Source organism: Sparus aurata, chromosome 10 (genome assembly GCF_900880675.1).
Source record: "Sparus aurata chromosome 10, fSpaAur1.1, whole genome shotgun sequence".
NCBI classification, from domain to species: domain Eukaryota; kingdom Metazoa; phylum Chordata; class Actinopteri; order Spariformes; family Sparidae; genus Sparus; species Sparus aurata.
In genome coordinates, this window is record NC_044196.1 from 34153397 (window position 1) to 34167032 (window position 13636).

General features: G+C 45.2%; 1 protein-coding gene across 3 annotated transcripts in view; it reads right to left on the minus strand.

The window, feature by feature from the left end:
* adamtsl3 (ADAMTS-like 3) overlaps positions 1-13636 on the minus strand; it is an 87488-nt gene that overhangs the window by 30152 nt on the left and 43700 nt on the right. The gene's annotated exons all lie outside the window — the stretch shown is intronic.

Genomic DNA, 13636 nt, shown 5'->3' on the forward strand with positions numbered 1-13636 from the left:
CAGACAGACAATAAACCAATTTTCTTCCCCGTTTGATTCTTTCCATTTCTTCGCCCGATATCTCATATTTCTCTCTCTTACTGTATGTTCCTCCTTTTTTTCCTCCCGCTCTCCTCGCTCTCGTTTCACTTCGCACACGCCACTGTTTCTCATTTCTCCTCAGCTCTGGACGGCTTCGCTCCGTCTGCTGCCAGCGCTCTGTTTTGGAAATGTCAGAAAACCTCTGTCAAACAGAGCAAGCTAATCTGCGAGCATGTTTATCGCTGGCTGAGCAGCTCTGGATGGGAGTTTGACAGTGTCACAGATATACAAACATACATCTCCAAGGTGCAACATGGATGAATAAGCCACCTGTCAAATTCATACTCAGAACAATTAGGGGGGGGGGCAGCGTGTCGCCAGAGTTACCGCTAACTGCTTCTAACTGCAGCTGCACTGAGCTATTTAAGGGCAGCTAGCAGCTCAGACTGGGAGCTCGGACACCAGTAAGGTGTGTTTACATTGCTGGAACAGAAGCCAGGCCGGGCCGAGGCTAGCTCGTTAGCATGCTAATGTCATTAGCCATCTCTACAACACGATACACTTCTATGTACTTACGTTCTGTTGCCAATTTTCAGGTGAGGTTCTTGCATATTGCCCCTTTAACACCCCTGAGACACATGACTTCATGTCCGGCTCCAGACTGCTCTTTGCTTTACAAGCAGCTGATGTGAGAGCCCCATGGAAATCAGATGACATAGTCTGGTCACTGAAGCTATCAGCATAGACTTCTCAGCCACGAGAAGTGACTTTTTTTCTATTTCTTTATGAGCTACAGGTCTACTTCAATAGAGCCTTTCATAACATCTGGCAGTTTAAGCCAGGGAACATTTGCACTGTGGAGGTGGGGAACAAGCCAGGTGTCCCCTGGAGGGACAATTCCTCTGGTTATAGAGGAAAACAAGCAGTGAGATGGACAGCTCTTGGCACAGAGGGGAATACACTAAACACTGAGTAACTTTCCAGTTTTAACGTTTGCAAGACACGAAAACAAAAACCGAAATAGAAAAGAAATGGAGCAGTCAAAGCGAGTGCCAACCCACTGGTGCCCCTCGATATGACTTACAAGGTAGCAGGCTATCATTCAGGCACTTCAGCCCAGACGCTCCAAAGACAATAAAAACTCTGTGCCCTTCAAATCAAGACTTCAAATCCGCCTCCCAATCAAACACCAAATCAAAAACCACATAATTGCTATCAATTAAGGCTGCGAGGAATGCGTTGCACTCCAGAGCAAATAGGCAGCAACCCTAATCACAACATCGCAGCGGATGTCTCCACACACACACACACACACACGCGCGCGCTTGACTTATACGCAGCAAATCCATCCTGAAGTCTTAAAGGAACAGTTCACCCAAAACTAAAAAAGTCAGTCATTATCTAGCAGTCCAGAAAACATTTCTGGAAATTCAGAAGCAAAAAAAATGGCTCCATACTGCTTCCACAGATTTGAGTAGCTCTTATTTTTAAGTAAAAATCTTTACTGTAGCATGAAAGCATTAGCTCGCAGCCCGTCTGAAGTGGGTGCACATGTTTGACGGCCCATCAAGGGTTCCAATAGTGTCTTTTCAATCATGGGGCTTCTGGAAACAAGCCGTTAAAAGCCCTCTTGTGCATTTTCTTCTGTTGTTTTTTTAGCATTTTTAAAACAAACCCTATTTATTTCGGTTGTTTAGGAGAATGCTGCAACACACATCTGCTGTGAAGCTCCAGAAATGTTTTGTGGACTTCCACAAAACTTTCCAACCACACGGTGAGTGAGCAGATAATGACTGAGATTTCATTTTTGGGGGAACTGTTCCTTTAAACTTGCGGCCGACAGTTTGAGGCTCGGCTTGTTTAATTTGGTACTGGGGAATGTCTGTACATTCTGCGAATTGGGTTATTATCTGAAACGCACATCCACAAGCACACAAACTCAGCGATTCACTTCACACCGGTGTGTTTCGCGGTGCCAGCGGGGATGAAGGTGGACGTGTGCCTTTTCACAGGCTTACACAGAAATTATACCCCCTCGCACCCTTAATCCATAACCTTCTGATATTTGCTTTCAGAAGAAATCCTTCTCATATTTGCAAATGTACGACTACAGAAAATAAACTGTGGCATCGATGATGTGCCCAGAGTTTAAAACCAAACACCCGAGGAGGAAATGAATGTGTTTGACTGACACTCACTTGGAGCCAGATCTCTACCACAACACCGCTGGAGGTGTCTCCTCACAGTTCAAACAATAATCCATGAAGACGATGAGTTGAGGGAAAAATGTTATACTGCATTGTTATTTCACACGAGGTCCGAGCTCGGGTATTAGGTTGCATGGAGGGAAGCATGCACGATTAGGGGAACTGATTGTCCGCAGGCAGACACTCATCAGCGCTTCAGTCGGTTATGATAACATCGTACTCCCCGAAGTCATTTCTGGAACCTGTGAACACGGCGAGATAACCTCGCCAGAGACCAACAGGGCGAGAGCGAGGAGCATTCAGATGATCCGGCAGGTTGAAAACACAGCTGACAGGTTAGCCAGATTATTTTAAACTTCTTTCTTTTGAGGTGAAATTAAGTGCACACAAAATAAGATAGCAAGATAGCACCACTGCTAGCATGATCCCTGCTAGCATGATCACTGCTAGCATGATCACTTTTGTTACAGCAGTACAACATTATTCGAGCTCGCCACCCAGAGCATGACGTCTGAGGGAAAGAGCCGCCGGGTGAATATGGTGCATTAATCACGGCTATGTTATACTTCTTTTCAGTGATGTCGCCATTTCGCCACAGTAATAGACTCGGAAACTAACAGACCAACAACAACATTCTTGTGCTGACTATAAGCTACATAAATCAAGTCTCCTGTTGAGGTGACTTACTTTGCTGTCCAACATGTAAAGAGCATGTATTCAACAGCTTTGCCCACATACATACCTCACATTAATGGGACCTCAGTCCAAATGGAAAACATGGAAAGATAACCCTTCAACTAAAGGCCATGATGTGGGAAGCTGAACCACAGCTCTAAATTAAGATGCCCTCGTTGACAGATCTTTCTTTCGTCAGGCTTTTTTATACAAATAACTGGTATTTTCATATATCATACTTATAGAACTCATCCATTCGTAAGCAGAAATGACTGTTTTGAACTTGTTAGCAAATCATTGTGAGTTGAAATATCGAAAGAAAACATCCCAACCTTGAAATGTTCGAGGGTCAAATTAAAAGATTGCATATCTCGGGGTGACGACCCGAGTTAACAGGCCCCCCGAGTTCCCAGAAAAAGAGACAAATGAAGTTTAAGTTACCGGGGACTGACGTTAAGTAACACTCGAGAGCCCGAGACCTCAACTCCCACGAGGAGACTTAAATGGCTCAGGCGGGATAAATGGTCGCCTCCCACCACCCCCACAGACGACGTATGTGCTCCAGCCGTGATTTACACCAAAGTCATTGTTTAAAAAGCTTTCTGGGCCGCAGTATAAAATGTTTTACCAGGACAGGGGTTTTACGACCTGCAGCTGAAAATTAACCACACTTCCCTGTCCCCCCCACCTCAAAAAACAAAAAAAAAAAACAGGATTAAAATAAAGCTGTAATTCCCTGACAATCAGCTAAATCCAACTCAAGCCAGATGGGAGGCAAAACTGCAGAACAGTCGCTCAAAGTCAGCAGCTTCAAAATCCTCCCTAACATTTTCTTTCTTCCTCCTCGTCTTTGATTTCAGCGTCATAACTTTCTTCCATTTCCCTTTTATGAACTACCTGATCACGATTATTTATTATAATCTAATGCTTGATATAAGGGAAGGTCAATTGAACTGTTGGGGTCTACATGTGATACAAGCTATATTTGGTTTCAGTGTTTGGTGGTAATCTGAAGATGACAGATTTACGCAGCCATAAACACACCTTCTGGGGATATTGTATCATGGCTGAGGTAGGAGGAAGAGCAGTGCTGCATGCAAGACCATTTTAGGGATAAAAAATGTGCACGAGGGAAAGACGAACGCCAATTTGGCCTTGAACGGACCCATCTCTGCTGGCACACGGTCCAGCAGACCTTCTGACTGGAACTCCCTGCAGCTCTGCAGGGGAAGACATTTGTTCTGCCTGGATATTGGTCCCAGTACTTTTTACAGCATGAATGAAAATAAAATGATTTGTTTCTCAGAGCAGCAGCTGCATAATAAGGCCTTGTCAGCTTGCACAGGCCCGGAACAACAGGTGAGGTTGTGATGGATGGCTGCACAATGGTAGATTCAACATTTAAAATGGTGAATTGTTTTTACATCTGCTGCATGAAAAGGACAAAGGTTAAGAATGGAGTCAGCGTCTTGTAAATCAATTAAATTATACAATAATCAGATTATATTTTGAAGAGGAGGTTTGTTTGAACTAAGACCTTTCTGCTGACTTTATCAAGTTTAAGACTCCACAGCCGCACTGCCGGCTCTTGGAGTCTATACGGTACTTAAAGCTGCAATATGCAGGACTTGGCCATTGGTTGAAGGTCCCTCCAAACAAATAGGGGGCAGCAGATCACCGAGGTAACCACTAACTGCTGCTCATACTCTCTAGCTTTCTATTGCTGTAGCTACTAGCTGCTGTAGCTTGTAGCTAGCTCCATTATCTGCGCAGTTTGTGGCCATATTGGCCGAGTCAGCTGGCCTGGATCGAGAGTTTGGAGCTTGTTGGTGTTTACAACGTTTCTGCAGCTTGTGAAACACAGCAAACTCTGCACTAGCATACATCTCCCAGCTGAAACTATCGCCTCTTCAGACAGTTAGCTAAAAGTATTAGGGGGCCAGATGCTCAGGGGCTAGCTGGTTAGCATGCTAACATCAGCAGATATGTATATACGTCTTGGATATTGCACTTTTAAGCAGAGTGGTGCTAAATGCTAACATCGGTACAATAACAGGATCACAGTGACACACTGAGTCGTTCACCATCTTATCGCAGTTTAGCATGTTGGTATGCTAACATTTGTTAATAAGCACTGAACACAATCCACATCTGATGCTGATGGGAATGTTATTCATACCAAAATCATTGCTAATCATTGCTACAAAAGAAGTCAGAGGATCGTTAAGGTTACAACAGTTCATCCTGAGTAACGTTAATGAATGTCTGAACAAAATTTCATGGCAATATTCTCAGTTGTTGTTGAGATATTCCCCTGACAAACCAAAATGTCAACCTCATGGTGGTGCGACAGAGAGAGTGACGGGGTCACCACAGTCGGCAGGATTCACCCTGTGGAGACCACAAGTGTTTGCATAAATATTTAATCACAATTTACCCAATGCTTGCAGGCCATAAAACCACCAGGGAGGATTCCAATGACATCAATATAAAATCATTAATATATAAATGACTTATGATACGGAAGAGATTAATATGAGCAAGGACACATCTGGTCATTCAAAAATGTACCCAAGACACAGTATTTTATAATAATTAACTGTACTCTTTATAGTGACATTTTGAATAAGCCAGTAACCACAATCTGATCCCTTCTGAGCGAGCCTCTAAAACTCCATATGTGGCCCGCGGTGCCGAGGAGGACCGGGGCACGTAATTAAGAATCAGCAGTGACATTTACTGCTTCCTGAGACTGCGTTCATACGTTCTGCGCAACGAGCTTTTCCCATTAGCACATCGAGGAGAGCTCATGTGTTTGAGCAGCTCTCTGGTGATAGCACAGGCTAACTCCATCAGGGTCCCACTACACCAACACTCCCCCCCTGAATGCCTCTCTCCTTAACCCAACCACTGCCACTGTGGCGTTTTAAAGAGGGTATGACAGGAGGGGATGGATATAAATTAGCAGTGTAAAGCCGCTGGAGTCGGCTAAACTGGCCCGCCAAGGTGGGCTGGAGGGAAACGGGGAGCGTGGGACCTGCATCCAGATCTGGGCAGACACTAAGCACCCGGTTTATTTTATGGACTCCTGACCAGCATCAAGCTTTACTGATCCCCTGTGTTCCAACGTAGAGACCGTGTTGCCATATCATCTGGATATAATAGCTTCTCAGAGAAGTTTACACACATTTTCTGACACTGTACTTCATTTTATGAAAAAATAAATCAGTAAAACTTCTATTACTGTATTAACGGTGGAGGACATGACTAACTCTGTGATGAACCCACGAAGAATGATCACCAGACCGCTCAGTTTTCTCTGCCATGTGCAGAATTTTAATGTCTTTAAACTTTATTGCTTTGGTTCACTACAACTGCTAACATTGGCATAATTTTCTATGGCAGCTTTTCTTTCTGCACATTACACCCTCAGTAGGACACCAGTTAGCAACAAGCTAGTAAAAGACAGTCAGGCAGCTACGGAGGACATATATTTCGTTGGTATATGCAGACGACACCCAACTGTTCCGTTCTTTTCCCCCATCCTCTGATACCCACGTTGGAGTGTGTATCTCCTAATGTTTAGTGGAAATCACCTCAAGCTTAACCTTAGTTAAACTGAACTCCTCTTCATCCTGGGGAAAGATAGCAAGTCACTGTCGAGGACGTCACAGTATCGCCTTCGTCATCTGCAAAGGAACCTGAGTGTAACCCGACAGACTGTCCAGTGCCCCCAACATAACCGCTGTGGCCTGATCTTGCAGATTTGCCCTCTAAAATACCTGCAACTCCTGGTCCAAGCGCTGGTCATCTCCTGCCTGGACCACTGCAATTTGCTCTGGACTCCTAACCTCTGCGACTAAACCACTGCAGCGTTATCCAGAATGCTGCAGCACGCTTAATTTTCTACCCAAATTCCCACTAAGAGTCCCCCCTCCTCCGTGACCTCCACTGGCTTCCTGTTGCGGCCTGCATCCGATTCCAGACGTTGGTTCTGGCCTTCAAGGCCGTCAACAGAACTGAACCCATCTACCTTCCAAACACTGTTCAGACCACAAGCCACAGCGTGAGCACTTCGCTCCACAACATCAGCTGGCCGGCTGGTTCTGCCATCGCTGAGAGCAAACAAAGTTAACTCAGCGACGTCGCGACTCTTCTCTGTTCTGGTGCCTCAGTGGTGGAACGAACTCCTGACCGATGTCAGGACAGCAGAACCACTCGCCATCTTCTGCAAAAGACTCAAGACACATTTTGGACATTGGATATTGATTGACATCACTGTACTGCAAATGTGCCACTGTCCCTCAACCAGATCTACTAAAATACCAACAAAGCAATATGAAGACTAAAAGTGTGCAGTGTAAAAGTAAGACTTCACTCATATATTACTTCCCTGGGTGAACAACACGTCTGCACATCCTCTCTCTGCTCGTCCTGTGAAGCTGACCAGAGGACACCAGCGCTCCGTCTGGAGCCGCTCACATTCATCACACATCCTGGCCTTGTCACAGCTCCTTCCTGTCTGAGTGACTCATTTGTTTTGGTTTCCTCGTTGCATTTCAAAATGCATTACTGGAAAGTAACATGCATGCTCACGGACTGCTCTGGGGGATGAGAGGTAATGTTTTATGTTAGATGGAGAACCGCTCCCTCATGAAAGGCGCTTCTATCAGGTGACATAATGCTGTAAGTCAGCGACAGCAGCAGTTACAACGTGTAAACTGTAATTACTGTATCAGTAATTAATAACGTGCTCTGTTTCATCTGACACGAGAGAGAAAAGGGTGCTCGTCTTAGAGCGCTTCATTTATTGTTAGGCGCGTTTCCAGATCAAACAAATACATCTGGGATCATTTCACACTCAGGATGTTTTACTAACGCACTCGCAGGACAAGACATTGAGGAATCGGGCGTCGGCTGATTTTCACAGCCACTAAAACATCACAAATTAGACGGCCCTTTCAAGAGGCGCGGTGACGACTGAATAGTTCAGCCAGCTTCGGTCTCTTAAAGGGTAAATCCACCAATTTTAAGTGTAGTATAAAGCCTTGTGTGGCTCCAGAGGAAGCCGCAGGTGGTTTCATTGATTACCTACAGTGATGTCACTCAGTGGCTATGTTGCATTGTGGGTAATGTAGGTGGCAGTAAGCAGTGCACTGGTCGAGAATTCGACCTCTTTAAAAACAAAATCGACACATCAGAGTCAGAGATATCACCGTCTTTATTCCCTGCAATCTTCTTTATTTTTAAAACCTGGTGCCTACATTACCCACAATGCAACCAAAGTACATGCAGCTTTATTCGGGGCCAGAAAAGGTTAATTTGCATCTTTCTTTGTTAAAAAAGTTTTTAAAATGTAAGCTTAAACTCTTAAAAAGCCTAAAAAGAGGTCCAAGTTCGCTTTGCTCCACGGTAACTTTTCTTTGACTGCTGATGAGTTCGAGCCCCCGAGCAGCTTGGAAATCATGTGTTAAGATGAAAATTTATAGCAGCCACTTGCGGTATAATCAAACCCTGTGAAACCAAAGATTCTTGGCGTCAAGGGGCTCCATTAGGATCCACGGTCATGTCAGGATAGCAGAGAGGAGAAGAGGGAAAGAAAAACTCAGAACAATGCTCAAAAACATGGAAAATATTGCAATTATCTGCGTGAAGCAAACAGCTCGATGGACGCCGAGAGACACAGAACCAACAACAGACTAATTACAACATCCATGACATAAGAGTCGAGAGGAGTGAAGTTCAAAGCCGGAACACAGGTTTGTGAGCTGCAGACATGAAACAGGCTCTCTTGTTAACCTCTTCCATAATTGCAAAACGAGACACAACAGTTGAACGGCGATCCTCTGGACCGCAGACACCGCGCAGCGACTCCAAATGAAACGGCACCTGGTTTGTCTCAGCAGCTTATAATTCATGATGTGCGAGCGTGGAGTCGAAGCTCTTCAAGCCGCAAACAGACGTGTCTGATCTCCCGTACAGCGCGCGCTACACACGGCTAAGGTTTCGGTTTTTAACCCCCCAAATTGAGTCACATCAGTAACATGTGTTTTCCATTGCGAGAAAATGTATCGTGTGTTGTCTTTGGCTCGGAGACGATCAGAGAAAGTGATAGTAATATGATAAAGGTGGTCAAAGGAGGCATTAACCCGTGGAGCGTCCTCTGAAATCTGACATTTTTCACTTGGTTAAATAATGATGCAATAGCGAGCAGAGCAAAGGGCCGCGTGTGCTGCAGTTCCTTGTTATGACCTGCGCCTGACCTACAAATATGGAAACGATTAAAGGGAAATGGATGACACCTTCGAGCACATTGTTCCAATTCCCTCTGAGAAACACAGAAATTCACTGAGTCTTTTACACTCGTGGAATTAAGTTTTCAGCAAAACACTTCTGGTGCAATCATTCATTTCCTGGAGGAGGCTGAAACATGTTGGCTTTTAGGATTATTATTGTTCTCACATCAAACTCACCAGTTCATCGTCTGAGAAAACTGGCTCGGACATTATTTTCTCTACTCCAACAACCCTAACTCTAACCCAACAAAAGCTCATAAGATCTGATCATGAACACTGTTTGAAGCTAGAAAAGGTGGCGGGGTCCGCCAGATATGAAACAAAGGTTTGTTTATTTAGTTTGTTTAGGCACACACACAAAAACAAAACAGTCAGTGATCGTTTTAGAAGCTTTACATCCGACCGCAGGCTTTGAAATGAATTCCAAACTTCATTTCACAAGCAACAAATCTTACTGACCCTTATTTGATTCCATATCGGCGACACTGACATAAGCTCTCATTCATTACACCCCTCTGTCTGTTTCTCGCCGCGGTGCTGGGAGTGCTGACAGCTCTTTCAAGCAGCCACACTTCAGCACATCGGCCGGGCTTTGTCGTGCAGCACCCACATTTAGAGAGAGGAAACGATCCATCAGCCTGTCGCTGTGCAGCGCCGCAATCAAGCATTCCTCACACATATGCTTCTGTAATCAGCTGAGGAACACACAGAAGATGGAAGCCAAAGACGACACTGATCCATCAGAGTGTGTGGAGTTCGATGGATACATCAAAAACTAATCGGGATTTAATTTGGCTGTCTTTAGTACTCGTTAACACAGTGTGAACAGCAAAGACACAGGAGTGACTGAGAGACAAATACTGAGAGACGTCCTGAACAAGAGCAGCGAAGACGGAGTGGAAAAAGAGAGCGAGTGCAGAGCGTCGTGACTCATTCGAGCCGTGCACACTTCCATTTCATCTACAGTTTCTCTCTTTAAGCCCCTCTCATTTTCAGACTGTCACTCCATCAAGTCTTCTTTTCTCTTTCCATCCCTCAAGCAGAAAATGTACTGGATGGCGTTTCAGCTCGGCCTGTCGAAGCCCATCGAGCAGATCCCAGATCTATATGGAAAAGGAGCGCTCACACGCCCGCCACCCTGCCCTGCTGTTCCCCAAACCACGGTCAGTATCAAATACAGAATGCTCACTGGTAGGTCAGCAAGGAAATACCACCCACGGGACACATTATGATTTTCTAATCGAAGCCTCAAGAAAAACACAATACCCATCCTACCCTCCAAATTTCCCCTCAGACTCCGAGGAGCTTTTTAAAGCCACTGTCCGCTGTGGAAAAACATTCAGGACAGGAAGTTTGCCAAGTTTCTAGAAACTCAGAATCCAAGAAGCACGACCACAATATGATGTCAAAAAAGAAAAGAGCTGACATCACCGCTCTGTATGCAACCAGAGGAAACTATACGTCGTAACTGAGAGCCGGGCACAACCACCAGAATGTTCTGTGATTACTTTCACTTTATTCTCATGCGTCAAAAAGAGATTACACCTTAAACTTTGGAAGTTTTGGGCATCTTTTAGACATTTTGGCTGTTTCCAACAAGAAAACCCCGTTCTGCTGCCCACAGATCAGTTCCTGCAGGTGTCAAACTGATTTTCAGCGAGCAGTGTTCAGATGCGGCCTACAGCACATAAAATAAAAACTTTTTCCTCGTCTTGAAGTCTGTAAGTAGTGATTGCACGACATGTCTAATCACCTGTGAGATCGAGTTACAGGAATGTTGCAGTGATGATAGGCCGCTGCTTGCCATGGAAGCCTGTATCTGATGGTATTGTGGGTACTGTGTTTGTGTGTGTTAGAGAGACAAAGAACAAAAAAAAGAGACGAGACGCCAAGTAATACATCATACCTTTAAATAAACAAACATCTGCTTATATTGCAAAACTCGCGCCTCGGGCTACACTCCTTTATAATTCTGCTGAAACACGGAAATCACATCAAGTTCCTCTTTCACAGTTTACAAAACATAATCACCGAGTGCACGCTGGGGAAAACAGAACCTCGTGTGTCCTCCTCGAAGGTTCACGGTACGGCGAGTCAAAGCGACGGCCAGGTGACGGAGATAGAGAGGGAGAGGAAACATTTGGATGCATGACTGAGGAGTAACCGCACAGGAAAGAGGGCTGCAATGGATCAGTGCACCCCCATCCCACACCGCTCCCACATAAAACCCCTCTACCCTGTTTTCTCAGGAGCTTTCGGGCTTACAGCTGTCTAAATATGCTACTGTAGTGAACTCCCTACCAGTGAGGTGTTACACAGGCAGCGGCTGTAAAAGTGAACAGCAGGAGCAGGAGAGCGGCAGACGGAAGCACGCCCAGCGGCAGACGCGAGGAAAAAGCTCTGCTGCCGCCGATGGAAATCAATTTTGAGTGACGGCCTCGTCGTCGAGAGAAAGACGAAGCAGCCGCCGACCTCTCAACACCTGAATGACTTGATGGAGCAGCTTCACAGCTCAAGAGCAGCATCTTGTGTCCGACAGACAAAACTACAAGTCCTGCTGAAGCTCATTTCAATGCAACAGGTTGTGGTGACATTTATCAGCTAGATTCTGATGATTATGGCGCATATTACAGTTCTGTCCCGTGATGGTCGACGATACCCTCGGACACACATATATAGAGACAGAGAGACAGTGATGAGACTCATCTGGAGGACCTGTGGTGCTCTCGACCTTCTCAAGTGTGGCAGAGGTTCACATCAACCCGTAGCTTCTGCCATCAGACGCAAAATAAGCCAGTGTTAACATAAATCCTCCCTCCAGATACTTTTCTTTGCCATCGCCATCAGATTCTTGCAAACAGAGATGTAAGAACACACACAAACACGATCTGACATAAGAAAAGCAGCCAGTGGGGCCCCCAGTTGGAGCGCCGGTGCAGTTGCCAGACAGGAGCCGCAGGCTGAGCTCATCTAGAAGAGCTTCACTCTGCGCCCTCTAATTGTCGTCGATTGCAGCCTGCCGCCGTGCAATTGAGGGCGAAACAGCGCCAGCCCTTAAAAACCTCCCGCTCAGCCCACCTCCACCTCCCACCCATCACTCCATCACCCGTGGCAGCCCAGTGAAAGATGGAGAAGCTCCTCTGCTCCGCTTCATCCCCTATCATTATCCCAGTGAGGTCATTCACAAAAAACTGATTGTGAGAAATGCTGCTTGTGGTTCAACCTGTAAAACCCAAGGCGCCACAAATCATAAGCTAACAGCGTGCAGCACATTCTTAACGTTGAGGAAATAAAACTGTGCTTAATATCACAGGGGTCAGTGGGAATGAGCTGTGAGAGATGTTTCCCCCCTTTTCTTTTTTTTTCTATTTCTGCTCAGTTATTTTTCATGTCTAACTGGAGATGAGCTCTGAGGGCTCTCTGTGCAATATTAATGATTCCTTCAGTGATCAGATGATTGATTGCTTTATATTGTTACCACAGATATTCACATTTGGCTCCGCCGCGATGCGAAGATTAATACCATAAATCACAGACAGACTATCTTTACAGACGCACCGTAGAACAACACAATGCAGACGTTTCTTTGAGGGACGATGTAACCCGAATAGTTGTCTTTAGTCAACTAACACCCTGGCTCCCGGCCGGAGGCCTCCAGACAACGTTTTCATCGCGGGACCTTCACCGTGCGCTCCGGGCTCATAAATCTGGAAGCTTCGATGCTCCGCTGGGTCACCTTTCATTGTGATCTGGGTCAGGATCCTGAAAGTGATGAGGGAAAAACAAAGTTTGCACGCATGCTGTGGAGGGATGCGCATCCCCCTAAAGCACCAGATGCTGCATGATACACGACTTATGGACAGATTTCTGTATTTTCTATTTTGTTCGTCAATTTCTTCTTTAGATTTTTAGTTTAAAAAGGTTCCATAAAGCACTTATTCTCAGGTTTTTTTTTGTTTAATGCACAGACTTCTCCAATACACTCCATTGCTGCAGCACCTCTATTCACCCTCTGTCCGAACGATTCCTTTAAGTGCCGGTCTCTGTTGGGCAACTCTGCTCTGATTGGTCAGCTTTAACAGGCCTGAGCAGGCCCCTCCCACTGAGGGGGCGTGGCTGTATAGCTGTGACATCACAAGCTTCCTGACGGCTTGTTTAAAAGGCACAATTTCTAAAATCAGGCACTGAGTATTTTGATACCTGTATCACAGTAATTATACAAGTTTTAGAGAAGAAATTAAAACTCTTTTAATATTTATAATATCAACGAGGTACCAATTCATATTCCGAGATATTTATCTTTTCTATAACTGAATAAACAAACTGTTCTCAGAGGTAAATAAGGTCCACAGAACACAGAAGATGGTATGAAACTGTGTCGTCCTTTAAGGTCTGTTTGTTTATTCAGTCATGAAATCAAAGAAAGTTTGTTGAGGC